Below are 26926 nucleotides of genomic sequence, written 5' to 3' on the forward strand. Positions count from 1 at the left end.
AAAAGATAGAGAACAAATCGATATACTCATGTTTGTATTTCACCTCAGAGATTTCAAGTATTACGTCTCAATACACAGGCGGCTCCTAAACCAGCTTAAAACATGTTGCTTACCCTACTAGTTAAGCAAACCTAAAAGTCTAGCAAAGGAAACGATTACGATCCTAGCACAATGTAGTGAAAAAGCTGCTTTACGCCAGAAAGAACTAAAAACGATAATGAAAATTTGAGCGCAGAATGGCATTTCGTACATGAAATGAAATATTTATTTCTCTTACATTTCTATGATATATGAAACGTCAGGACATCAGATTACGAAACTTAGAGAATGATGTAATTTGAAATAAGGCGGCGATATTTACAGCGTAAGTATGAAATAAACATCGTGAAGCGTGGTGATATTATCCCAGAGTGAAAGCCAAATGAGTTCTGACTATAACGCATTAATTTTCTAATTAAAGTGAATCTAATCTAATGCACTAATCGATCTTTCTCAAGGATGCTTACATACATTTAAAAAATGTTACTGGATGGTTCAAAAAGAAATTGAAACATGCCCAGTAAAACATTGAAACAAATGTATGTAAGAAGCTCGAATCCGATTCCAATCAATATGGAGAATACACAATTCGTGTGTGAAAGAATACAACTCTTCTGTCTGTTCCCAATAAGAGACGATTTATTCGAATTTACTGTAGAATTTCGTACTTGATTTGTTTGATTCGTTCTCATTTCTGCAAGTTAACATGAAAAAAAAAATTTGTCATTCTCCAAGCCACGATACAGCATGTTATATGGTTGAGTGGCTGAGAGTGCTCTATTGGTCCGGTTCCACTGCTTTCCAACACGAAAGATTGATTGGTTGATTCTTGCAGAGATGTTTTGATTTTTTTTGGCACATTCATATTATGTATCAATGGAATAAAAATTCATCACGCTACCAGGCGATGCTGAGAGAATAGTATAATTTGAAAGTAGGTGAAGGCAAAATAACAACATGAGTATAAAATAATCATCACGGACCGGGGCAACATCATGTCAGTGCATATACCGTGCCTGGTTTGAAAATATATATATTTATTGTATCAGAGGGCTTTTTTTCAAGGCTTTTACAAGTGAGCAATTCTCGCCGAAACTAGGCCACTGGGTGCACAAGGTCTTTAAAATTTGATATAAATGCACATAGTTATTGAAAATAGAGAAAAAATGATAAAGCCATTTTTGATTGATCTAATTTGTTCACCTCTTGGTCACCAAGGGGCGAAAAAGCCAGCTATTCTTGATGTATTATTTGAGCTATATCTCTAAAATTTGTATGTAAAGTACTACTAGTAGCACTTTTCTGTAAAGAGGAATGATAGGACATTCATTTGAAGTAATCAGAATTCAGGCCGCCATCTTGAATTTGGCCGCCATCTTGGATTATATCAGAAAAATTCAATTTTGACCATTTTCGCAACTACCGATTTTCGATCTGGGACCAGCATTGAAAAGCTGAGAAAAAATGTTATAATATGCAAGAAAAATATCAATTGAGCATAAGTGTTAACCTATTAATTGAATCCATTTTCCAAGTTGAGTATTAAAATATTCAACATACACCGCACGATCAACATAGTAACCTGTCTACTCAGACCAAGTGGAAGCTCAAATAGGTTCATGTACTTTCATTGACATATTCGTCTCTCTTGTTTATATTATTATATATTACTAGCTGTCCCAGCAAACTTTTTTCCGCCCATTTTTTTCTTTATATAAATGATTTCAAACACTTTAAAAACTTAAACTCAAAAGTACATTTTAAATGATTGGTTTTATCTAAATGAAAATATCCTTGCCTTTCAGCTTTTGTACATCACCTTGATTCCTCAAATACTCATATTAGATGACATTTGATCATTTTCAGCTGATTTCCAGGAAAGGAAGTCGTCAACTTGGATTTAAAAATGGCTCGTGGAGTCAATTTCTGGCCACTGACCATCTGTATGATACCGGAAATACTCTTATGGGTGGTATTCTGTCATTTTTGGCTGTTTTCCAGAAACCAGAAGTTACCATCCTAGAATTCAATGTGGTGTCTGAGGTAGATTTTTAGTATCTGTGCATCATCATGATTATGCAAATACCATACACTAAAGTCGCTTTTTACGGGAAGGTTACATGCCGCGTAAAAAAATACCGCGTAAATTCCGGAACCGGCGTAAAAAACCACGTAAATTCCGGAATCCGCGTAAGAAAACCCGCTTAAAAAAACGCGTAAAAAGCGACCTTAGTGTATTTGGTTACTTTCCGCTGTTTCCCAGACACCGGAAGTCGTCATTTTAGATTTCAAAATGACATGTAAAGTTGATTTCTGGCCTCTGAGGGTCATTCTGGTTCAGGATATACCCGTTCTTCATCTTTCAATAGTTCAAAATCAGCATATTAAATCATAATGTCTGCTGCAAGAATGATGGGAACCCGTTGAAAACTAACTGAGTTGTAAGCATTTAGTTTTAGCCAATTTCCGTAGATTTTCATTTTACACCCTTTCTCAGAAACCTCTCGAAGAACGTAGTTCTACTTCGAAGATGTTATCCCCGTGATTTATGTTTGTTTAATGTTTTGGAACCGATTAAAAATCCGACTGCTAATACGGATTTTTTACAATTTGAAAACTCGTAACTATTGACAATTTACTTTCGAAGGGGAATTTATAAAATTTTACAGAAAGTCGATATTGAAAAAAATTGGCGTGTTACTGTTCACGAGAGCTTAAAATATTTCTGTGGTAAATAGACACCCCTACCTTTTCTAGAAAGGGGGGCTCCCATACAAATGAAACACTAATTTCTGTAACTCATAAACTAATCAAGTAAATGGAACCAAATTTGGCACGTGAAGGATTTTGAGGGTGAAACATGTTTCTCTGATGGTTCGACATCCCTCACAATTTTGAAAGGAGGGGGCCCAATATGAGTATTTCCGTAATTGTGATGATGCACATAAACCGAAAATCAACCTCAGATACTATTTTGAATTCCAAGATGGCGACTCCCGGTTTCTTATAAACAGCCCAAAATGACCGAATATCCCCCAATATGGGTGTTTCCGTAGCCAGAATGTTCAGAGGCCAGAAATCGACTTCACGAGCCATTTTGTATTCTAAGCTGGTGACTTCCGCTTTCTAGAAAACAACCGAAAGTGACCAAATACCACCCAATAAGGGTATTTCCGCGACGCGAAGATGCATAGACACCAAAAATCAACCTCACATACCATGTTCATTAAGCAGACTGTATATGAAGTAGAGAGAACGAAATATAAGCTAACTGGAAATCTGATACAGATTTGGAAAAATATACCGCATCCCGACGGGACTTGAACCTGCAATCTCCCTGTCTCAGGCATGGTGTTTTGACCAACTAAACTACATATACCATTTTGAATTCTAAAATGACGACTTAAGGATACTGTAAAGTAACCGAAAGTGGACAAACACCATCCAAAATGGGTGTTTCCGTAATCGTAATGATGCACAGAAGCCAAAAATCGACCTTAGACACCTTTTTGGAATTTGAAACGGCGATTTCCGGTTTCTGGAGAACAGCTAAAAATGGTCGAATATCCCCAAAACGGGTATATCCTGAACCAGAATGACCCTCAGAGGCCAGAAATCAACTTTACATGTCATTTTCAAATTCAAAATGACTTCGTTCTGGGGAACAGCGGAAAGAAACCAAATACACTATGGTCGCTTTTTACGCGGATTCCGGAATTTACGCGGTTTTTTTACACGGCATGTAACCCCCCCCGTAAAAAGCGACTTTAATGTATGGTATTTGCATAATCATGATGATGCACAGATACTAAAAATCTACCTCAGACACCACATTGAATTCTAGGATGGTAACTTCTGGTTTCTGGAAAAAAGCCGAAAATGACAGAACACCACCCATAAGAGTATTTCCGGTATCATACAGATGGTCAAAGGCCAGAAATTGACTCCACGAGCCATTTTTAAATCCAAGTTGACGACTTCCTTTCCTGGAAATCAGCTGAAAATGATCAAATGTCATCCAATATGAGTATTTTAGGAATCAAGGTGATGTACAAAAGCTGAAGGCAAGTTTATTTTCAATTAGATAAAACCAATCATTTAAAATGATTTTTCTTTTGAGTTTTAGTTTTTAAAGCGTTTGAAATCATTTATATAAAGAAAAAAAAATGGGTGGAACAAAGTTTGCTGGGACAGCTAGTTATATATAATAATATAAACAAGAGAGACGAATATGTCAATGAAAGTACATGAAGGTAATGATGGCATAAAACATCAACCTTTTCAGCAGTTTACGTAAAAAACCTAGTAACAATGACAAAGCGGAAACCATACATCCACTAGTTAACTGACAGAGTGTCAATCGAAAACAGCAATCTTAGAAAATTATATCCTAATATAAGAAGTTTTTATGCATTGTAACCTAAATTTGCCTTGAAAATCTCTATAAGCTTCGTGTCATTACACTTGACGATGCATGTTCGTCAAAATTACCACAGAAAACAACATTAAGCAAACCTATATTGTTAAAACACATCTTTATGTCCTACTTATTTCATAGGTTGCAATAGCATTTCACCGAGTCGTAAAACATCAATACGAATTTCATCAAAAAACGATTTCGGTCGCAATTTATGTTGCCCATCGGGAGAGTAGTGAAAACACATTCTAATATCCTGTCAAGCGAGAATGTTTTGCTCCACAGAGCCATAAAAGCAGATGTTAAAATCAGTGCAAATAACTTTTACCTCAGTGAATGGTTATACCATTTATTCGGATATGTGTTTTTAGTGCAATGGCTTTAACTCTTGCGAAATCATTTCATGATTTCGAAACAATTGCATTCTCTTTTGTGTGTGAAATTACTGCAATTAGCGGCAGAACAATAACTATTGCGTGGTGAGTAACTTTTCGCCCGTATTTTTCGAATTTAAATCAACAAATTTGTACCTACATACTGTTTTGTGGCCCCTCGTAAACAAATTTATGATTATGACGGACAGCGTCTTGCCGGCTTTATTACCTGAAAGTAGACAAAACAGAGACGAGAGAAAAAACAAATTAATCTCCTACTGCCAATGCTTTTCCGCGCTCATATCTTAATAACTAGCAATTAACCTAGAAAGCTACTTCCCCTCTTCCCCAGTTGATGCGAAAAAAGGGCCGAATAGTTGAAAATCCTAATTCAATCAAATCAATGCTTTCGGCTGCTGGTAGACAGCAGCAGCAGCCGGTTTTCCATTCATTCATGCATTAGGAGCTCAGCGCAATGGCCAGACTAGACCACCATTAGCGATTGATATTTGTGCGGTGCGCGGAAATTGATCAACAGCCAAAACAGATGAAAAGTTGCGCGCTCGTTTGGAAAATTGTTTCTAAATTACTGCATCAGTGATGCCGAGCTTGTGTGTGTGTGTGTGTGTGTGTGTGTGTTTGCGAGGTACTGCTCTCTGATTCTCAATCATCACTTATGGTTGATTTTCACCGCCTTTCACGTATGGTGCTTTCTTCGCGGGTAATCTACTTGGGATTCGATTGAATGAAATTGTACTCACTGCTGGAGCAGTGGCAATCAACAGCAGCAGCAGCAGAGCAAATTTAACTTTCTGCTTACAGCTGGGTTTTTATTTGGCAATAAGCAGCTGTTGCATGTAATGCGAAGAAAGTGTGGTTATGGTTGGGAATGTCCGCTTGGACTTAATGTTCTGTGTAATTCGAATGAAAATCTGAGTTTATGACGATAATTAACTGACAACAAGAAATCGATCCAGTGCAAGGAGAATATGTCAAATTTGGAAGAAAACCTTAATCTAAATAAATATTATCACAACATACGTTGTATACATATTTTTCATACTTCATGCAGAATATGGTTATTTGAATCGTTTCATAAGGGATCCGCATATCTTGACTAAGAGAACAGTTCGGACGTTCATGTATCCAATCTTGCATCACGTACCCAAAACCCAACTTGAAGTCGGCCGTTGCGAAGGTTTATCATTTCATTCATATTTGTTTTGCCGTCTCATCTGCAGTCTGGCAGCTCTTCAAGCTCTCTATGTACCACAATGTTAGATTTGAGGCACGATTGGAGATGACTGAATGAATGGATGAAGAGCATCGTCCTATCCATCCACCGATTGAGTAGGTTATTAGGGTTTCCTTTTGTGATTTCGTTGTTAGTATGGAAACTGTTTCTAGCACATTTATCAAGAGACAAAACCAGCTGTAGAATTATTTAATCGAATGATTCGATTATCGAAAATAAGAATGATTTGGTTACCAAGAAAGCTAGATTTTTACTTGTGCGATAAAGCATCAAAGTTGTTCCAAACTCTTCGCAAATTACATTTCTGTGCAAGTATTTTGATAAAACTCATCAGGGATCATCTCTACAACCTTCCTTAGTAAGGACTTCAAATTATTTTGTCATCTCATAAATACCCATTATTACATACTGTATTAAACTTATATCAGAGAGAAATACAAAAGTCACTTGTGGTTCACACATTTCATACTGTCTTACTAAACTTTTTTGTCCAATTTTTCTGCGTAGTAGCCTTCCAAAAAACGCATTCAATTTGTTATGGAATGTCCTTGTCATTGTTATTGATCTCTCATTACAAAGTGTTGAAGAAAATGTTTAATTACTTGAATTTTTTCATAGAGGTGAACTGATTTCTAAATAGTCACCCAAAGGCTAGTGTAATGAAATGTTACACAAAAGTTAATCTAATTTTAAACGCTTCATTAATTAGCAATGGATGAAACATCGGTCTTAAAGTCTTAGCCCTACCAAACCGACTGTCGGTCTATCTAAATCGCGGTGCTTTGCTTAACATTATTTAGAAAGATTAGATTCGCTTTTAAAGAAGCACGCTCGTCTCTTAGGAAAAGCGAATGTATGATGTTCTCTGTGGCAACCAGAAAAACGCCACAACAACGCCCTGTTCGCTAGAAGAATATATCCTCTATCCAGTAAATTAGCTTTCGCAGACGCAACTCGTTGCTCATAAATCTCGCCCCGCTCGGTTCGGATGCGTGCGAAAGCCGTAGCTGTGATCCATTCCCTTCAGTGCATTAGCTGCACCATCAAACGAACTGGCGAACTAAGTTTAAGGTTAGTCTCTATCTACCGGAGACCTATTTCCGTGCTAAAATATGATACATGTACGTGGCGGCCACTTGATCTATGCAGAATCGCTGAACTCCGGATCGGTGGAACAAATGCTGAACAAATTGTTCCGGCACGAAACAAGCAAGACCAACATCGCATAAATTACCTCAGCGAGCCACCGTTCGTTCGTTGCTTGCCAACAGCTCTGATGTATCGCCGAACGAACGTCCCGATCGAAAGATTCCGATGAGGGTTTGCTGCCACTTGCCGCAAATGCCGCTGTTTGCACCAGCGGCACGTTGCTCGATGCAGATGTTGGACAATTAAAAGAAATTTACTAGCACATCACCAACCGGCGCAGCGTTGGCAGCGAAAGGTCAGACCGTGGAAGAGACACCAAGACTCCAAGCGGCGCACGAGCCGATCTTATCGCTCGCTATTTTTGTCATCGCCACCATCAGCAGACACAAGTGGCGGAATTCAACGTCGATGAACTTTTGAGCCGAGATTAGTGCGATTGAAATTTTACGCTACATTCTGCTTGATGAGCTGGCAATATGCTTGTAGTTTTTACTAGTATAAGTTAGACCATTCCTCGACTCGTCTCAAAATAGTTCTAAACTGTTAGTCGGAGCTGATTGCCAAACAATGACGAAACATCGATACTCTCCGTCTGGTCTGTTATAGTTTGAAACTTCTTCGCTGCAACGTCCGGACACGTTTCTACAGCAGCCGCATCCGGAAACAGTACACCTACACTTGGCCCCAAGACAAAGAGAGAACCTAGAGTGAACCTGATGATGCAGCTACTGCGGCTGCACCTGTGCAATCGCAGCAGAGCTTGCCGTGAAACCGGCTGTCTCTAACAGCAGCAGCAGCAGCAGCAGCAGCAACTATCAAAAGAGGATTTATGAAACTTTCCCTAGCTGTCGATAGCTCTTTGCGGACATTTGTGATGTGGAAAAAACTTTACCTACAGTACGCGGGTCGTCACTGCCTGCAAAGCAGGTCAACACTTTGCACGGCAGCCACGGCAGTTTGTGACTGAGGGGTGGGTGTGTTGAAATATTTCACCTTTGCCAGTGCTAGCCAAGTGAACCCGCAAAGCGGCACACTGCGCAAATTGTCGCTCCTGTGCACGAACGGTTTTGTAACCGCAACCAGGACGACAACACGTAGAAGCTGCGCTGGCTAGCTGCACCGAAGACATTGTTATAGACTAAGTCGTGCGGATCAGCAGCACACGGTTGTTTATCTTCAGATTGATTGGATCCCAGCCGTAGCGGGAATATTTGCCCGATCAAGTTTGTTTCGAAATTTGAAGTTGATTTCGAAAGGTGGTGGAATTCCTTCGACGACTTTGAAATCGATGGATCTTTTCCAATGTTCCACATGTTCTTCTACTATCTTTTTTGATCTTGCTTTATATCATTAATCTTTAATAGAACAAGTAAAAAAAAAACAAAGCAAAGTTTTGATGCTACATTCTATTATAGGAATCGGAGGGAAAAATAAATAGTATGGGTGAAATTATTACCCAGTAATTTTTTTAATTTGCATGTAACTTTCAACATGATTTAGTTTCTTTTATTTAACATATAATCATTTTAAAAAAAAAAACCAACAAATATTTTTTGCCTATTCCTGTTTTCGTGATATTTTTGTATGAATAATAAAAAAAAATCGTTTTGACTATCTTATTCCAATCTTCATCGTCTTTGTCATCGTCATAATGTCTTTGGCAAGTTTTTCCTTTGCCTTGAGTCTCTTCTTTATGATTACCCAGTATTTCTCAATATTGCGAAACTGGGGGCAATTGGATGGGTTAAGGTCTTTCGGACCAAACTGGACCTCTTTCTCTGCATACCATTCTTGAACGACTTTACTGTAGTGATCAGGGTGGGGAAATGTACTCGTACGCTACAGTATTCACACGACAACAGCAAGATTTTTGTAATTACCACTGTGGAATGAAACACTACGCGACAGTAGCCGCTACCGAAGTTGCATACGATCTGCTTTATCTTTTGCTTTATGTCACGAATTCAATACGAACAACAATTCTCTCGCTCACTTCTCTTTATACTGTTGTCATTGTACAGACAATCTCTGGCTCGTGTGTTATTGACTGTAGCTGTCTGTGCTATTTATTGCATTTATTACGAATTGAAGTGGAATCAATTTACTTAGCATCGATTATTATTTGGGTCCGTGGACAATAATTGAATTTGTAAGATTCATGATTTCATTGTCCTGATTTTCCTTAAATATGCTAAATTTGGATGAGACTTTCGCTACAGCGAACTATTTTCGAATGAAAAAGTTTAGAAACTGGGATTCAAATCTTCTGGTGTTCACGATTGATGATGTTTTTCGGCAGTACATATATAGAAATTATTTATTTTCCATCTTATTGCTGTACTAAACTGTCGCATGATTGCTAATTATTGTCATTCGCACAATGCTACAGTCGAGATATCGAAGCGGCCGGGGACCGGCACAGAAGAGAATCGTTAACCATCCGTGTTGGCTTCTAGTCAAACGCTTCTCTCAAATAGAGAAGCGTACAGTTGAACGCTGCTGTCGCAGTCTGCAAGAGAGGCAACAATTCTTTTCGATACGGTGTCATGCAAAAATGTCAACTGTTCGACACACTGGTAGTGATAGCTCGCCAAATCTGACAATATCGGGGTGATCGTGGAATCTAATGAACGGCAAAATTTGTTTTTGGAGACACTGTGTTCGGTACCGTTCCGAAGTCATTATCTTATTTGCAACAAAAAATTTTTGTTTTCCTGCAGCCACAGCTACAAATACCCTGCCAAATTATAAATAGTTCTGGTACATCCCCCCGAGCCGTAACTAAATAAAATTTTTGAATTAGGGTTTGCCCGGAGTCTGCCTTGACATAGGTTTCATAGTCCATCAAAAGACAGCCGTTGAACTTGGTCAGCACCCTGTCGTATATTTCCCGAGCACGAATTTTGGCCACACTATTCTGTTTCATTATCCGATTTGGTTGTTAGCTACCTCCATACGATTTGATTGTTTTGTGGAAGTCGTTTAGTTAGCATAGATGCAGGCCACCACGGATTTTCCAAACAACTGAGTTTGTTCCAATTTTAAATGAAGCAACACGCAAAAGTTGGACTGTGCGTAACCACATCAGTATTGCGTCTTTTGGTGGGCGTCTTCTGTACTGTTTCGAAACTAGTACAACGAATGTGTGTTAATCTTAACGCATTCGGTGCTCTAGCGAATGTCCAATGTATTGGACGGCTCTAGATCAAAACACTTCTGAAGTATTAACCTAGTATTGCCATGATGATTTGTACTGGCATTGGTAATATTTTTCAGAATGCTACTATCGTTAAAGCAGTGCGAGCAGTAATCCGTATAGATCTTGGTACTGACTAGGTTAATGCAAATATGAACTGATTGATTCACTATCATGAATCCGGTCATTCAAAAACATCATCGAATCAATAACAATTAGGTGAAAAGACATTGGATTTGTTTAAAACATTTTGCATTTAACAACGACTCTGGTTTTAATCATATGCATTCGGTTCCACGTTACTGGATAGCGTAAGTAAATTATGTTGCAACAAGGCTCGCTATTGCCTGTTTCGGTTGCTGACGGTGATTAGGGATGCACGAGCCTTTGATACGCACCGACTCGCGAAAATAACCAGCGCACACTGTTTTCAAAGCTGCAAAAACGTGATCGGAATCATTTTGACCAAAAAACCTTGCTTTAAGAGCCATAGTGTCTTTAGTAAAGTTGTTCCATTAATTATTTTTCATGTTTATATAAGTTACAGTTTTGTGATAAATTCACTTAACAGTGAAAAGCGAATTTTACTTTTTTTATTTTTGCATATAAAAATTCACCGTGTTCGGCAAAGTTGTAACACATTCCATGTTTCTTATGGAACTATGGACTTTGTCACAGACACCGTACTTCTACCTACCTTTTTAAATGGACTTATGTGGAATTTTCTACAGATTGCCTCTAAAAATCAGTGCTTTCAATATAACTTTTAGTAGTGTTTTTCTACAATTTTTGAATGTTCTATAATATTGTTTCCTATAACAAAACAAGCAATTTCTTCGAAGGAAGCTCATTTTTATCTCACAAAGTTTGTTAGTTATTGACGATTTCTACTTAAATAATGCAACTTATAAGCTTGTATTTTTGCGTGAAGTTTTACAGTTAGGAATACCCTGGCCTGCTAATTTCTTCACGGGAATTGCACATAATGAATAAGCGAAAGTCTGAACAAATTTGGAAGCAATTTAGCCAAAACGAAAATTGATTAAGGCCTGAACTCGACAAAAAAGCACCATTTTTATCCGAGTGTAACTTTTTTGTCCGTGGGTTAAAATTGATGAAAAGCTGGGTGTAACTAGTTTCAAGTGTGTTATTTACATAAACAAAATTTCATATCAGTCGGTTAGTGGTTATTGAGATGTCATCGAAACAAGAAGAAAATTGCCAGAAAGTTTTGTGCACCGTCATGGTAAATCCAATCACGACCAGGAGATGTATCGGAAGAGAAATGGGAATTACCCATACAACTGTGTCTCGGGTGGTGAAACCGTTTAAAGAGTCCCAGACGACCGAGCGGCGGACTGGAAGTGAGAGTAAAGTTATTTTAAACGTGATCCGAACCTTTCGATTCGCGACGCAGCTCTGAACGCAAAGTGTTCCGTGAGGTTCGTTCAGCAAACCATGAAACGAACCGGGCTTCGTGTATTCAAGGTCCAGAAGGCATCATACCAGCGTAAATATTCCCGCGCGATGAATCTGTATCGAATGGTTAACGAAACCAATATGTGTGGTTATGGATGACGGAACCTACATCAAGGCAGATGCAAAGAAGATACCGGGCGTAATGAGAGGTTTTAAGGGTAAATTGCGGAGCAAGTCGAAGTCGCAGTGATTCAGAACATTCAATGGCCAGATTACGATTAAAGGTAATTTCGTGCACTAGACCCTGTTGAACACACTTCTTTCTAGTATTACATCCACTACAGGGTGCGCCATAATTATTGCAACAAGAAACAGAGCTCGACGGCGGACTGAATGTCATTTTGAAGAACTCGTCCAAATTTGTGTATTTTCGTGAACTTCTGACATCCTCTAAATCGAGAAGTTCAGGAAAAGCTCCGCAATCCGAATACCTTCCAAAAGTATAATACCAATCTTACAGTCGGGAAATTTTGAAAATGCTTGCTTGTAATCAATTCATCTTGCAACTTCGATTTGAAGGCTGCATACTCTGGAATTCTATCATGCAGGTCACCAATCGTCGAAATCTCTACTTGAAGAGGATTTAGCAATAGAAGAGAGCAATAGTATTGTTTTTGACATAGAATGTTGCAGTTTTTTATTACTTTCGCGAAATTTTGCGGCCTATGGTGGATTTCGCGGCTTCCGCGAACCAGACTTGAATGGTCTTTTTAGTGTGAGCCGTGGCACCATCTTGCATGAAGGTCCAGTTTAGAGTCATCCGGTGGAGGCCCGTAGATGACCGTATTTATATATGTTGAAGATTAAGGGTAAATTCTTCAACTACAGTTTAATCAACATCCAACCACTGGGCACCGACAAACGACTAATCCGATGACGTCAAAGATGTGTGGTATTATAGAATTCAGCGTCAAAAAAGGGTAAGAAGTGGGAGCCTGAGAATAAACCCATGATTGAGTCTTTTTTGACATCGAATGGCCTGATTCTACTAAAATACGAACCCCTGACCATTCGAATGACAAAACGGGCCAACGGTTACAGCCAGGTGGAAGTAGACCATCAGGCGCTATCGAACGGCACGATAAACCGGATGAGAAATATGAGCGACGAACAAGCTGTCGAACAACCAACACAGGAGAAGGTTAAAAAAGGCGATTAGTGAGCTGAAAAATGACAAGGCTGTAGGGAATGATGTTGTCCTGGCCGAACATATAAAAGCGGGAAGGGGGCGGCTGTATCATGCGATCTACCAGATAATAATGAGTATCTGGGCGGAGGAACAAATGCCGAACCCCATGGCCATCGACGGGATTGTTGTTACTATCTAGGCATTACGTTACTCAGCTCCGCATACAAAGTGCTTCCCCTTATCCTGTTTTTTATATTGAGACCGTTAACGGAAACCTTCGTTGGCGTCACCCTGCTACAGATCCTCGATAAGTTCCGGGAGTATAACTTGCGAACTCATTATCTGTTTGTAAATTTGAGGGCAATATACGATTCAGTGAAAAGAAAAGAGCTGCGGCAGATTATGCTGAAACACGATGTCTCGAGGAAACTAATTAAGCTGATTCATATGACGCTGGAGGGATCGAAATCAAGCGTGCGGATAGCTGGCGAAACATCAGTCGCATGAATCACGAGTTGTACCAGGTATACAAACTAGCAGCATGTAAGTAGGTAATACAGTGTGGAGGGCTTCAGTGAGCCCCAGTGGACATGTGGTCAGAATGCCTGACGAGAGAGTTGCCAAACTCTTTTCAGCAGAGAACCAGGAAGAATCCACCGACGTCCATGGTAAGCTTCGCACTCGGATGTGCGCGGTGGAAGAAGATGTACGATTTGCTGGTGTACGAGGTGACTGGAGAAAGGCTGCCCAGAACAGAAGTAGCTGGACATCTCTGATTCGTTCGGTCTTTGACCGGTAAGCGGTCCGTCGGCCAACAAAGTGAAGTAAGTCAGTAGCACCCGATCCCTGATTGAAAATCTCTCTCTTCTTTGACTCCTTCCGAATATTTGAGACGTGCACAAGAATCGGCGAGATCCACGGAGATTTTTTGCACATTTCTGTATAGTTAGATGATCCCTGGTCACAAAGCCAGTTGTTTTTTATTGTAGTCATCCATCTCTGTGCAGCTGCTTTTATAACAACCTCTACCAACCTACTCGGAAGAGGAGTCGGAAGCGGACGTACCTGGAGCGGACGGTTGAATCAAGAAATACGGTGCCTCGCCTGTTATATCTAAGACAGCGGCCACGTCGCAGAGTGCGAGTGTATGGTATGATGGGACAAAAATCGACTATTTGCATAAAAATCTTATAAGATTCGCTGAATCGCAAAAGTGTCCCAAAATCCACAGTTGCCCATAGTAATGAAAACTGCGGTTTGTTTATAGTATTCAATTTTATATAATTGCTAAAGTGACTCAAACGCAATTATAACGAAAATCTAAAAAAAAAAATTATTTTTTTTCCGTTATGTAAATTTTTTTACTACCGGAAAATACATGTACAAATACATGTCAGAAAATGTATCTTCTGACAGAGACATGGTCACACATCACAGTATGTTGAATGCCTTTGTTCACAACTTAGTGCATTTTCAACTGTCAAAACATTATCTAGAAAAACGTTAAAAGTGGTTGAATAGGCAAGTTTAGGCAGCTGAAACCACTATTACCGTTTAAAGGATATTGTAAATGATGAGCAGCGAGTAAATCAGAGAGGTATTTCGATATATATATATATATTTTTGTAATGTCCAATTGAACTTTGAACGCTTTTTTTAACACAAAATACGCCTTTCGATTACTCTTTTGTATTGGTACGTAGGACAATAAATCTCAAAGCTATATCCTCAAACGCCTTTTACTTGCTTACTGTTTCAGTTCCCAGTTTAGTTGGCACAATGAAAATACCCACAAACTGAGGATACACAAGGGTAACTGAATATTTTTTTCTGAAAATTCATTGCGCACATGTTGCGTCCAAACTATTTGGCAGTATAAGCTTGTTTCAGGTGTATTAGTGGTCTCACGAGGCTACTAATACACATGCAGTATATTTCAAACATGAATGATAAGCACTGCCTACTTTATATAGTGAAATATAAAAGTTGATTTTTTAATTTTGTCTACAGGACGCTGCACTGTGCGTCGCAAGACTTGTTATAGCAGGCCTAGTAAGGCAGCATTTCCAATATTTACTTTTAGTTCGAACAGTCTTGTTAATAATACGGAACGGAAAAATCGGCATGGACCTAGGTGATCGAAGGAGGACAACGTTTATTGGAATCTCAGTACTTGGAATGTAAGGACTCTACTCAAATCGGAACGCGCATGTTCCCTGGCTAGACAGCTGCTAAAGGTAAATGTGGTAGTTGCAGCTATACAGGAGATGCCGTGGACGAGAACAGACGAACGTGAATTCCGGGCAGTAGATGTAGTACAGTGGCGACTTAAAAGCTAAAAAAGGGGTTGGTTTCATGCTGATTGAGGAATCGAGGTGTTTTAGTAGATAGCGGCCGATCAGTGGCGGTATATAAAGATCGTCAACGGATATGACTTTTTTCGTCCCATAATTGGAAGTAAAATCCCCCACTTTACTGAAACGACAATGGCCTGAGGTTTATCAATTTCGCTACAGCCAGAGACATGGATATCTGTAGCATCTGCTACACACACCGGGATATTCGAAAGCTCATCGGAGGCACCCAAATACAGAGGCTCAATCTCAGATCGACCATGTTCTGATCGATGGTCGGCACTTTTCAACCTTAACGTCGTACAAAGGACCTGATGGGGGACGGGGGTCGGGGGACGGGGTATGCAACATCTTCGCCCGACTGTCCAAAGTATGAAATTCTAGGTCTAAAAACAGTTATAACTGTTACAACAGTTACAACTGGAGAAGTGGTTGCAGAGGACTCGCTGAAAGTTGAAGAGCGAATCGCTGAAAGTTGAAGAGCGAGTTGGAAGGGACCTGAACGAGTAGTGGAGATGCATCCGCGGTACGTTCAACACTACAACGCGATAAGTATTATTTAGTACAAACGCGACTGCCATGTCCAAAGAGTGGTTTGATATTAAGAGCCAGCGAGCGACAGATGAGAAAAACCACGTATGAGTTCAAAGGTTGGTTACGACTGTGACATGTCATAGCAGAAAAGAAACTTAAGCGTCGAAAAAAAAGTTAGCATTGGGGCCTGGTTTCAGTAGAGGGGAAAGGTTGCTACTCCAGGCGCACTGTACGAGGAGCTTCTACAAGAAGTTCAACTGGATCAAGAACCAAAACGTGTGAATCCTTACCATGTGCTGCGACAAGGAGGGGTACCGATAACTCGGAGTTGACCGGGAGTTGCAAACAACATCTCAGTATGTTGTTGAACGGTGAGTCGAACAGAGGCATCGGAAAATTATTAAGATTAACGATGGACAATCTGTGGATCCATCATCCATGGAAAAAGTGAAGAAAGCAGTGAAAGAGCTAAGAAACTGCAAGGCCGAAGGACGGTATTCCTACCGAACTTCAAGGTTCTGAGCGTACAGCTGTATCATGCGTGTACCGCATCATGCTGTGAGTGTAATCAGGTGAAGAATTGTCCTCAGACTGGTTGGAAAGACTCAAAAAAAAAAAAAAAATACAAAAAACGCCATCGCCATCAAAGAAGAATTATTCTAAATATCGGAAAATTCTCTCCCGCATCCTGTTACACAGGCTGAGGCCGTTCCAGGAAACATTTATTGGCAAATACCAGCATGGTTTTCGAGGGGGGCACTCCACTACGAACAAATCCTCGATAAGTTTCAAGAATTCAGCTTACAGACTTACCATCTGGTAATGGACCTTAATGCAGCGTACGATTCAGTTAGGGAAAATGAGTTTCACGAATTATGTTCGAATATGGTTTTCCAACAAAATGGGCTAGGCTGATACATGTCATCCTTGCGGGTTCACGTCAAACGTCTGAATAGCTTATGTGACACTTGATAATTTGAAGCAGGGTAATGGGTTGTCAAGCTTATATTTCAACATCGCATTAGAAGGTACGCGTTGGAAGGTAGGGCTTTGTGGCATCATTATTACGAAATCTCACATGCTTCTAGGATTTGTGGACGATATTGACGCTATTGCCGTAGAGGCCTTTAGACATCTCAATAGGGAAGCTGCGAGGACAGGACTTATCATAAACTCTGCCGAAACAAGGTAGAAGGTGGCTGGTAGAAACCGTGAAATCGGATGTTGGTGCTGCGGTGATGCTAAATGGAGATATATTTGAACTAGTCGACGAAAACATTTACCTTAGTACATTGTGAGTTGTGACGTACGATGATGAGGTTAACCGTGATAAAAAAAGGCAAACAGCGGCCGCAAACAAGACCTTATACGGAATGTGTAACCAGCTGAGATACGGCAGCTTGCTACCCCGTACAAAACTTGCACTCTATTAAACACTGATTCTCCCCGTGACCCACTATGACCATGAAGCATGGGCATGGCTAGTCGCCGAATTCTTGGTATTTTGGAGAGAAGGATTTTGCATTCAATCCTTGGCGACAAATTGGAAGATGATGTTTGGGGCAGACGCATTAATCATGAAGGAAACAAATAAGCGAATGTACTCAAGTAGATAACACTGTGCTACAGCGATTTAGTACTTCTGAAGTGACCTAGTGTAGGTTGTAGGTCTTGTTGAGTATAACATTCTGAAAGCTCTATTTGTTCTCTGTCTAAAACTGCTGAAATATTGAAAATCGGTTGATAAATGACTGAGTTAAAAAATATTATATGCACTGAGGTTCAAAAAACCGAATTTTGACCATAACTTCAGATTTTGGGGGTGTTTGGAAAATTTCTAGTATGAGCGAATGTTACACTCAACAAACCCTACAACCTACACTAGGTCACTTCAAAAGTTCTTGAATTTTTTTTTCATTTGTAGCACAGTGTAATACACGGCATGCTTCAGTGGGCTGGACATGTAGCTAGAATGCCGTAAGTGTGATGAATGATGAATGATGAATTATGAATAATGAATGATGAATGACGAATGACGAATGACGAATGATGAATAATGTGTGACAGTGATGACAAAACAGTGCTAATTTTTTTTCTCAAAGTTTTTTGTACATTTCAATTTTCTTCCTTCAGCTTACAGTGCATCGATAAACCCGATAAACCATGCCGAGAGTGACAAGATGCTTTTACAGCTTTAGAAACAGAACTTTTTCGATGACCACGTGAACAACATAACATCTGTTACTTCACGAGCCATAAAGCAATCGATATCGTAAACGGCACGGAAAATAGAAAGCGAACTACGACGGTGTTTACATTGCTCTTGTAATGAGTTTTCTTCTCCAAACTGCAATTCGAATAATTTCGAAATGTAACATCAGTTGCTTCCGATTTTTTCAGCGAAGAACGAACGTACTAACAAGCTTGAACCCGATTGCTTGCGAAATGGAACAAAACTCATTATCATTCTTCCACAACCGAAAGCAACATTCTGCAGAACCATTTCCCAATCTAACATATGCGATAATAGCCAAGTCGATGAGAGCTCCTACATCTGCAACTAATTTCCTCTTCTAGCAATGTTTCTGCTGCTACAGTGAAGGTGAAATGAGAATTTCGACTGGATACGTTTAGGGATCGGATTGAGTAAATCATTCGTGCTCCACAGTGCGAACCCTCATGCCCCCGAGGTCGGCGGCAATGATTTGCAATTTGCAGCGAATTGGTTTTGCGCTTGGGAGCTACGAGAGTGCCAAACGTTCGACCTAACCTGAGTGGAGCTGACTGTTTCAAACACACAATTTCAATTTCACGAAACGTTCACCGCGGTTTCAAAACTGTCGCAACACTCGCTCTTGTTGTTGTTTAGCCCACGCGGAAAAACAATAATCATAGGATATGTGAAAGCGTTCGTTCGTGAGCGGTTGCTGTTTGCACAAGATCAATAAAGCACGTTTCAACCACCGAACCATTTGCCATTTTTCCACTGTGACATTTGAATAAGTTGCACGGTAATAAATAGAATCGAGATTAGGGTACAGAAACTTTATATCACGCTAAAATTAAATGTTCCAATATTTACTGTGAGCTTATATCATCAATCAGTAAATGTAGCGTTCCATCACAGTTTGGTACCTCCGTATTGGGTCCTCATTTAATTGCGAAGGTTTGTCGTGAATGGTGTGCTATTTGAGCAGTTATATTTATTGATCATTCAGTGCGCAAATATTTTACTATAATTGGTATTTGGAAACAAATTTTTGAATTCAACATGCTGGCAACTGCTAATAATCGAAAATTATTTGATAATCGTATTTAAATTATGGTGACGGGAATTTCTATAATAAATCTTCCTAACCCAAGTACTTTATTTAACGATTGACTGTTTACTGGCCCACAATTATCAACAGAAAAAATATGTTCAGCAAAAAATGTCTCTCAAATGTTTATTAGATTTTCTCGACTCCCGCGGGTAGCTACGCCAACACATCCGGGCTATCATTTCCGAATAAACGAGCGCGATGAAACACGAGCGGATAGTCCAACACACTCGCACACATAATCAATAACGTAATTTGGACGGAAAATTGGTTCCCAATTTGTTCACCCACCAGCGGACCATAACTTTGAAATTTAATTTTCTGCTTTTACTCTTTGGCTTAACTTTTCTAAACAGTTTCGTTCGCTAACCGGAAAGTTGAGCCCGCGCGTTCCATCATTAGCAACTTCGTTGAGGACGGTTTTGTTTGCCGCAGTACACTGAGCGACGGCTGCTGCGAATGGGGAGATAACAGACGCTAATACGAGCCCAAAACATTTCTGAGAAGTCTAGACATTACGTGTTTATGTGTATGTCATGCGTGTGCTATCAGCTAAGACCAGCTGTTTGAGCGCGGTGGCATCAATGCCCAAGAAAGCGAAGGTGAATGTTATGAACACGACTGGAACGAAATATCGAAGCGCTCTGGCATTAATCTTGTTTCGAGCATAAGTTTTATCCGAAAGCTTCAGGCTATGAGACTAAACCAACAACAGCGATGGAGTTTCCGTGTGGACGTTGAAGCAAAGCAGCAGAAGAAATTTTTCTTCACTTAGCTATTCGTTTGATTAATGGTGGTTTGCAGGTGCATGGTGCTGAGGGTGTAATTCTACACGGCAATTTTGTGCTGATTTTGCAAAGTCAGCTGGCAAAACAAATTGCTTAAAGTAAATACGTTCATTAAGTGAAAAGTTTTTGAAAGTGAAAAGAAAAATTGTTTTGCAATTGTTTACAGCTTGATGATGTCTTAATATTATCATTAAATATTCGTAAATACTTCGCAACTTATTCTTGCTAAAACTGCTTCTGATGGTAACTACAAAGTTCGGAAAACTGAAACTGATTGCTTCTCAAAAAACAATGTAATTATTTGCCAATTTCTTGTTGTTTATTAACAGCCAATACACAACTTTTCCATTCCACCACCACCGGACATTTGCCGCAAAAGGTCTCCTACTAACTACAGCAGAAATAACATTTCCCGCCCCTTGCGTAACTAATTGCGCACCAACTGGGCGTAAACAATTCCTATTCGCCGAACCGTTCAAAGTTCGATCATCATCGGTCACGCTGGAATAAATCACAGCACGGTCGCCTGGGCCCTGGGACGCTGCACATCGTCACAGTACCCGCGGGGAAGACGAAACTTGCGAAAAACTTTTCCAACAAACTGGGCTGCGGATCCAGTGTCAAAGTTCAACCGGTGAACTTCGCTTGGAGTCACAGGCGACAACAGGAAAGTACCGGAGAAAAGTTTTTCTTTACATTAAACTGGTGAGAAATTCTTACTCCAACCATAGGGAGTACCGAGGCCAGAGGAGCCCCAATGGATAGGATCCCCAGGGGCGCGCAGAAGGCCATAGAGTGCAGACGCAATGCGCTTTACTTTCCACAGCTTATAATTAAAAGATTTTTATCTAATTTTGATAAAATTTATGGTTCCCGTTGAATAGAACGGCTGGGGAGCGGCGAGACGCCGGGTTGGCGGGATATGCTGCGCTGTCTCTGCTTTATTATGTTCGGAAAGGTTCCACCTACTGCATTGCTGGAGTGAGGGTTAACAGTACGGCATCGCGGCCAGACATGCTGGAATTCGTGTGAATATTACGTGAAGGTATTTTTTGTGCGGATTTGATCATTATTGAAATAGCTTTTACAGATAACCAAATTTTTTGTGTGGTTTAGAAGCGAAAACAATTTTTTATCCCCAGTTATTCTTTTACGCTTTTTCTATCTACTAGACAATCTGGAAACAGTGAATTTCAGAACAAAAGTATTCTTGATAAAAAGATTTCTTAGAATAAAACTTATTATATGTTTCAAAAATAATGAAAGTTTAGATTTTTTTCTTAATTATAAAATTTAAAACTTTCTAATAATAAGTTTCTCAGCAACAAAAAATAACATTTTTTCAAAAAATATTCATTATAAGAGGAGAAATGGCCTTTTCTCCGAACCGTTTTTTTTTTTGAACGATCGTTTTTATAAATTTCATTGCAAATGGAAACCGAATAACCTAGTATGCATAATTGCATAATTGCATAGCATGCATAATTTTTTCGGCAAGGTAAAACTTTATGCATCGAAAAATGGTTATTCAACAACCAGCAATATTTAAATATCGGTTGAGTAACTTTTCGGCAATCGTAAACACGGCAAATTCATTTTTTGCAAACCATTTCGAGATGATCGCATTTAAAGTCTCAAATCCAGATCATGCGGCCGTGACGAGGCGTTGTTCAAATCGCCCCAATTTTCTTTTTATTGCACAAATCTCTATGAAATATGGGAAAGGGAAAGTGCTCTCAAGAAGTTGTGCTTTAAGGTGAAGTCATAAAAAATCAAATTTTGGAAAACTAAAGAAGATTGATTGAAGTAATCTTATAAAAATGTTTACGATAGATTCTTGTAACCAATCTAGAAAATTTTGTATTTCATGCTAGTTGAATAAAACATATGATGAAATAAAACTCATTTTTCAACATTCACCTATGATCTTTCTTCAGTCATTTTGGGTTTTCCATCTTCCATCTCATATCTTTCATAACAAACAACCTTCATCTTTCATCCTACAGCTGTTATCAGCCATCTATAATTTATCATCTATCATCTATTATCTATCATCTATCATCTATCATCTATCATCTATCATCTATCATCTATCATCTATCATCTATCATCTATCATCTATCATCTATCATCTATCATCTATCATCTATCATCTATCATCTATCATCTATCATCTATCATCTATCATCTATCAACTATCATCTATCATCTATCATCTATCATCTATCATCTATCATCTATCATCTATCATCTATCATCTATCATCTATCATCTATCATCTATCATCTATCATCTATCATCTATCATCTATCATCTATCATCTATCATCTATCATCTATCATCTAACATCTATCATCTATCATCTATCATCTATCATCTATCATCTATCATCTATCATCTATCATCTATCATCTATCATCTATCATCTATCATCTATCATCTATCATCTATCATCTATCATCTATCATCTATCATCTATCATCTATCATCTATCATCTATCATCTATCATCTATCATCTATCATCTATCATCTATCATCTATCATCTATCATCTATCATCTATCATCTATCATCTATCATCTATCATCTATCATCTATCATCTATCATCTATCATCTATCATCTTTCATCTTTCATTTTTCGGTCTGATAGTGGAGGTGGTTAAGCGGTCTCTCAAAGAGCGTTAGAAGCGTTCTTACGCTGAGATGCTGAAGAAGACCGTTACCACTTCTACCATTACATCAAACCCTTATGATCTGTTGTCCTCTGATGAAACCGATTCTGACGATTCACCAGCGGGAACATCTTACGCCAATCCTGGGGAGTCTAGTAAGAGGAAAAATATTTCCTCTCCTAAACTTCCCAGAAAAGGTCCTAAGATTTCTCAAAGTGAAATGAAAGTTACAAGCAAACCAAACAGCGCTGCGGAAAAACCGAAGCAAACTCCTCCTGGGCTTGCAAATTTAAAGTCCCAGAAGGAGTTCCCAGCACTGCCAAGAACATCTAAAACCCCAGTTGTTCCTTTTGCACATCCAGTTGATGAAACAAACTCTGGATTAGTGAAATTTTCTGACATTGTGGACTGGATTTTTGAAACTTTCAATGTACCCGATCCAATTAAAATTTTTCTTACAGCATTTCTCCCAACAGTTAGATCGTTTTTGAAGCAGTTGACTGCCCAATGGCCCCTCCTTGCAGCGATTGTATCCTTCGATGCCTAATTCAACTGCGTATATGAAGGATTCTATCTCTGTCTTACAGTGGAATTGTAGAAGTATTTTACCAAAAATTGATTCGTTTAAAGTTTTGATAAATAAAAACAAATGCGATGCATTTTCCCTTTGTGAAACTTGGCTTACTTCAAATATTGATCTCAACTTCCATGATTTTAATATTATTCGCCTTGATCAAGACACCCCATATGGAGGAGTACTTTTAGGGATTAAAAAGTGCTATTCTTTCTATCGTATTAACCTCCCCTCGATTCCAGGCATCGAAGTTGTCGCATGTCAAATGACAATACAAGGTAAAGAGCTTTGTATTGCCTCAATATATATTCCTCCCAGAGCACAGGTTGGGCAACGGCTGCTCTTTGATTTAATAGAACTTCTTCCCTCGCCACGTTTGATTTTGGGAGACTTCAACTCTCATGGCGTGGCTTGGGGTTCCCCTTACAATGATAACCGCTCCTCTTTAATCTATAACCTTTGCGATGACTTTGACATGACTATTTTGAACAACGGTGAAATGACACGTATCCCGAAACCTCCAGCGCGCCCAAGCGCTTTGGATCTATCCTTATGTTCGACGTCGCTACGGTTGGATTGCACATGGAAGGTAATCCTCGATCCTCACGGTAGCGACCATTTGCCTATTCTTATTTCAATTAATAACGGGTCAACTCGCATGCGACTAGTTGACATTCCGTATGACCTCACACGGAATGTCGATTGGAAGTTATACGAGGAAATGATTTCAAAAGCGGTCGAGTCGATTCAACATCATCCACCACTTGAAGAATACAACCTCCTCGCGGGCTTGATTCTCGACGCCGCGTTGCAAGCCCAAACGAAGAAATATCCCGGCGTAACGATCAAAGAACGGCCTCCCACTCCGTGGTGGGACCAAGAGTGCTCCGATGTCTACACGCAAAGATCCGACGCGTTTTCGGCCTTCCAGAAGGGAGGTATACCCGACGACTATATACGGTATTCGGAGCTTAATACCAAGCTTAAAAGCCTGGCTAAAGCAAAGAAACGCGGATATTGGCGTCGGTTCGTGAACGAGACGTCGAGGGAGACATCGATGAGCACTCTTTGGAACACAGCCCGAAGAATGCGGAATCGCGTAACGGTCAACGAAAGCGAGGAGTCTTCAAGTAGGTGGATATTTGATTTTGCCAGGAAAGTATGTCCGGACTCTGTTCCTGAGCCAAATATTGTTCGTGATGCGTCTGCGGGCCACGACGCGATAGAATCACCTTTTACGATGGCAGAATTTTCAGTTGCCTTCCTGTCCTGTAACAATAACGCACCTGGGTTAGATAGAATCAAATTCAACTTGTTGAAGAATCTACCCGGCAATGCCAAGAGGCGCTTGTTGAACTTGTTCAATAAGTTCCTGGAGCAAAACATTGTACCGCAGGATTGGAGGCAAGTGAAGGTGATCGCCATCCAAAAACCAGGGAAACCAGCTTCTGATCACAACTCTTATAGGCCGATTGCAATGCTATCCTGTATCCGGAAATTGATGGAAAAAATGATACTCCGTCGTTTAGACCATTGGATCGAATCAAATGGCCTACTATCGGATACTCAATTTGGCTTCCGCCGTGCCAAAGAAACGAATGATTGTCTTGCGATGCTTTCAACAGATATTCAGCTGGCGTATGCTCGCAAAGAACAAATGGCGTCTGCGTTCTTGGACATTAAGGGGGCTTTTTATTCCGTTTCTATTGACATTTTTTCGGGCAAACTTCACCGACAAGGATTTTCTCCAATTTTAAACAATTTTTTGCACAATTTGTTGTCTGAAAAGCACATGCATTTTACGCACGGCGATTTGGCAACTTTTCGCATTAGCTACATGGGTCTTCCCCAGGGCTCATGTTTAAGCCCCCTTCTTTACATCTTTTATGTAAATGACATCGACGAATGTCTGGCAAAACCATGCACGATAAGACAACTTGCAGACGACAGTGTAATCTCTGTTACAGGAGCCAAAGCTGCCGATTTGCAAGGACCATAGCAAGATACCTTGGACAATTTGTCTGCTTGGGCTTTACAGCTAGGTATCGAATTCTCTCCGGAGAAGACTGAGATAGTAGTTTTTTCTAGGAAGCATGAGCCTGCTCAGCTTCAAACACAATTAATGGGTAAAACGATTTCTCAGGTTTTGGTACACAAATATCTTGGTATCTGGTTCGACTCTAAAGGCACCTGGGGTTGTCACGTGAGGTATCTGACACAAAAAATGTCAACAAAGAGTGAATTTTCTTCGTACAATAACCGGACAATGGTGGGGAGCCCATCCAAGAGACCTTATAAGGCTTTACCAAACAACGATATTGTCTGTTATTGAATACGGGTGTTTCAGCTTCCGCTCCGCAGCAAACACACATATGATCAAACTGGAGCGAATACAATATCGTTGTTTGCGTATCGCCTTAGGTTGCATGCAATCGACCCATACGATGAGTTTGGAGGTCTTAGCTGGAGTACTACCATTGAAAAACCGCTTTTGGAGCCTGTCTTCTCGTATTCTTATCAAATGTGAGGTCTTGAACCGTCCCGTGATTGAAAATTTTGAAAGGTTAATCGAACTTAATTCTCAAACCCGTTTTATGACATTGTATTTCCATCACATGTCCCAAAATATTAACCCTTCTTCGAATATTCCAAATCGTGTCGACTTATCAAATACTTCTGATTCTACTGTGTTTTTTGATACATCCATGATAGAAGAAACTCGTGGAATCCCGGATCATTTACGCGTGCAGCAGATCCCCAAAATTTTTTCCAATAAATATCGAAACATCAACTGCAACAATATGTTCTACACTGACGGATCACTTCTTGATGGGTCCACTGGCTTCGGTATTTTCAATAACAATTTAACCGTCTCCCATAAGCTCGATAATCCTGCTTCTGTTTACGTCGCAGAATTGGCTGCAATTAAGTACACCCTAGGGATTATCGAAAAAATGCCCACGGACCATTATTTCATCTTTACGGACAGTCTCAGTTCCATTGAGGCTCTCCGATCGATGAAAGATGTTAAGCACTCTCAGTATTTCCTGGGGATAATACTGGAACATCTGAGTGCTTTATCCGAAAAATCTACTCAGATTACCTTAGCGTGGGTCCCTTCTCACTGCTCGATACCGGGCAATGAGAAAGCGGACTCTTTGGCTAAGGTGGGCGCAACAAACGGTGATATTTATGAAAGACCAATTGCTTTTAATGAATTTTTCGCACTTGTACGTCAGAATACGATCATCAGTTGGCAAAATGCTTGGACCAGAGGGGAATTGGGAAGGTGGTTACATTCCATAATCCCCAAAGTATCGACGAACCCGTGGTTCAAGGGGTTGGATGTAGGTCGGGATTTCATTTGCGTGATGTCCCGGCTTATGTCCAATCACTATAGATTTGACGCGCATCTCCGTCGTGTTAGGCTCGGGGAAAGTGGTATCTGTGCCTGTGGTGAGGGTTATCACGACATAGAGCATGTGGTTTGGTCATGCCCTGTACACCGTGACGCCAGGTCTAAATTAATAGCTTCCCTGCATGCCGAAAGTAGGCAGCCGGCTGTTCCTGTTCGTGATGTCTTGGCGAGCCGTGACCTATCCTACATGTCCCTTATATACGTTTTCCTGAAATCCATCCACGCCC

At 39.9% G+C, this 26926-nt stretch overlaps 1 protein-coding gene across 5 annotated transcripts in view; it reads right to left on the reverse strand.

Annotated features, from left to right (window-relative positions):
* The window catches only part of LOC129720664 (insulin-like growth factor-binding protein complex acid labile subunit), a 615650-nt gene that overhangs the window by 346614 nt on the left and 242110 nt on the right, over positions 1–26926 (reverse strand). Inside the window, exon 2 of one of the 5 annotated variants that reach the window (XM_055672186.1) lies at positions 4991–5059. The exons of the other annotated variants lie outside the window; for them this stretch is intronic. The gene's annotated coding sequence lies outside the window, so the exon portion shown is untranslated. The remainder of the gene's footprint in view (positions 1–4990; positions 5060–26926) is intronic. 5 annotated transcript variants of the gene reach the window in all.

This window comes from Wyeomyia smithii, chromosome 2 (genome assembly GCF_029784165.1).
Source record: "Wyeomyia smithii strain HCP4-BCI-WySm-NY-G18 chromosome 2, ASM2978416v1, whole genome shotgun sequence".
Lineage (NCBI taxonomy): Eukaryota > Metazoa > Arthropoda > Insecta > Diptera > Culicidae > Wyeomyia > Wyeomyia smithii.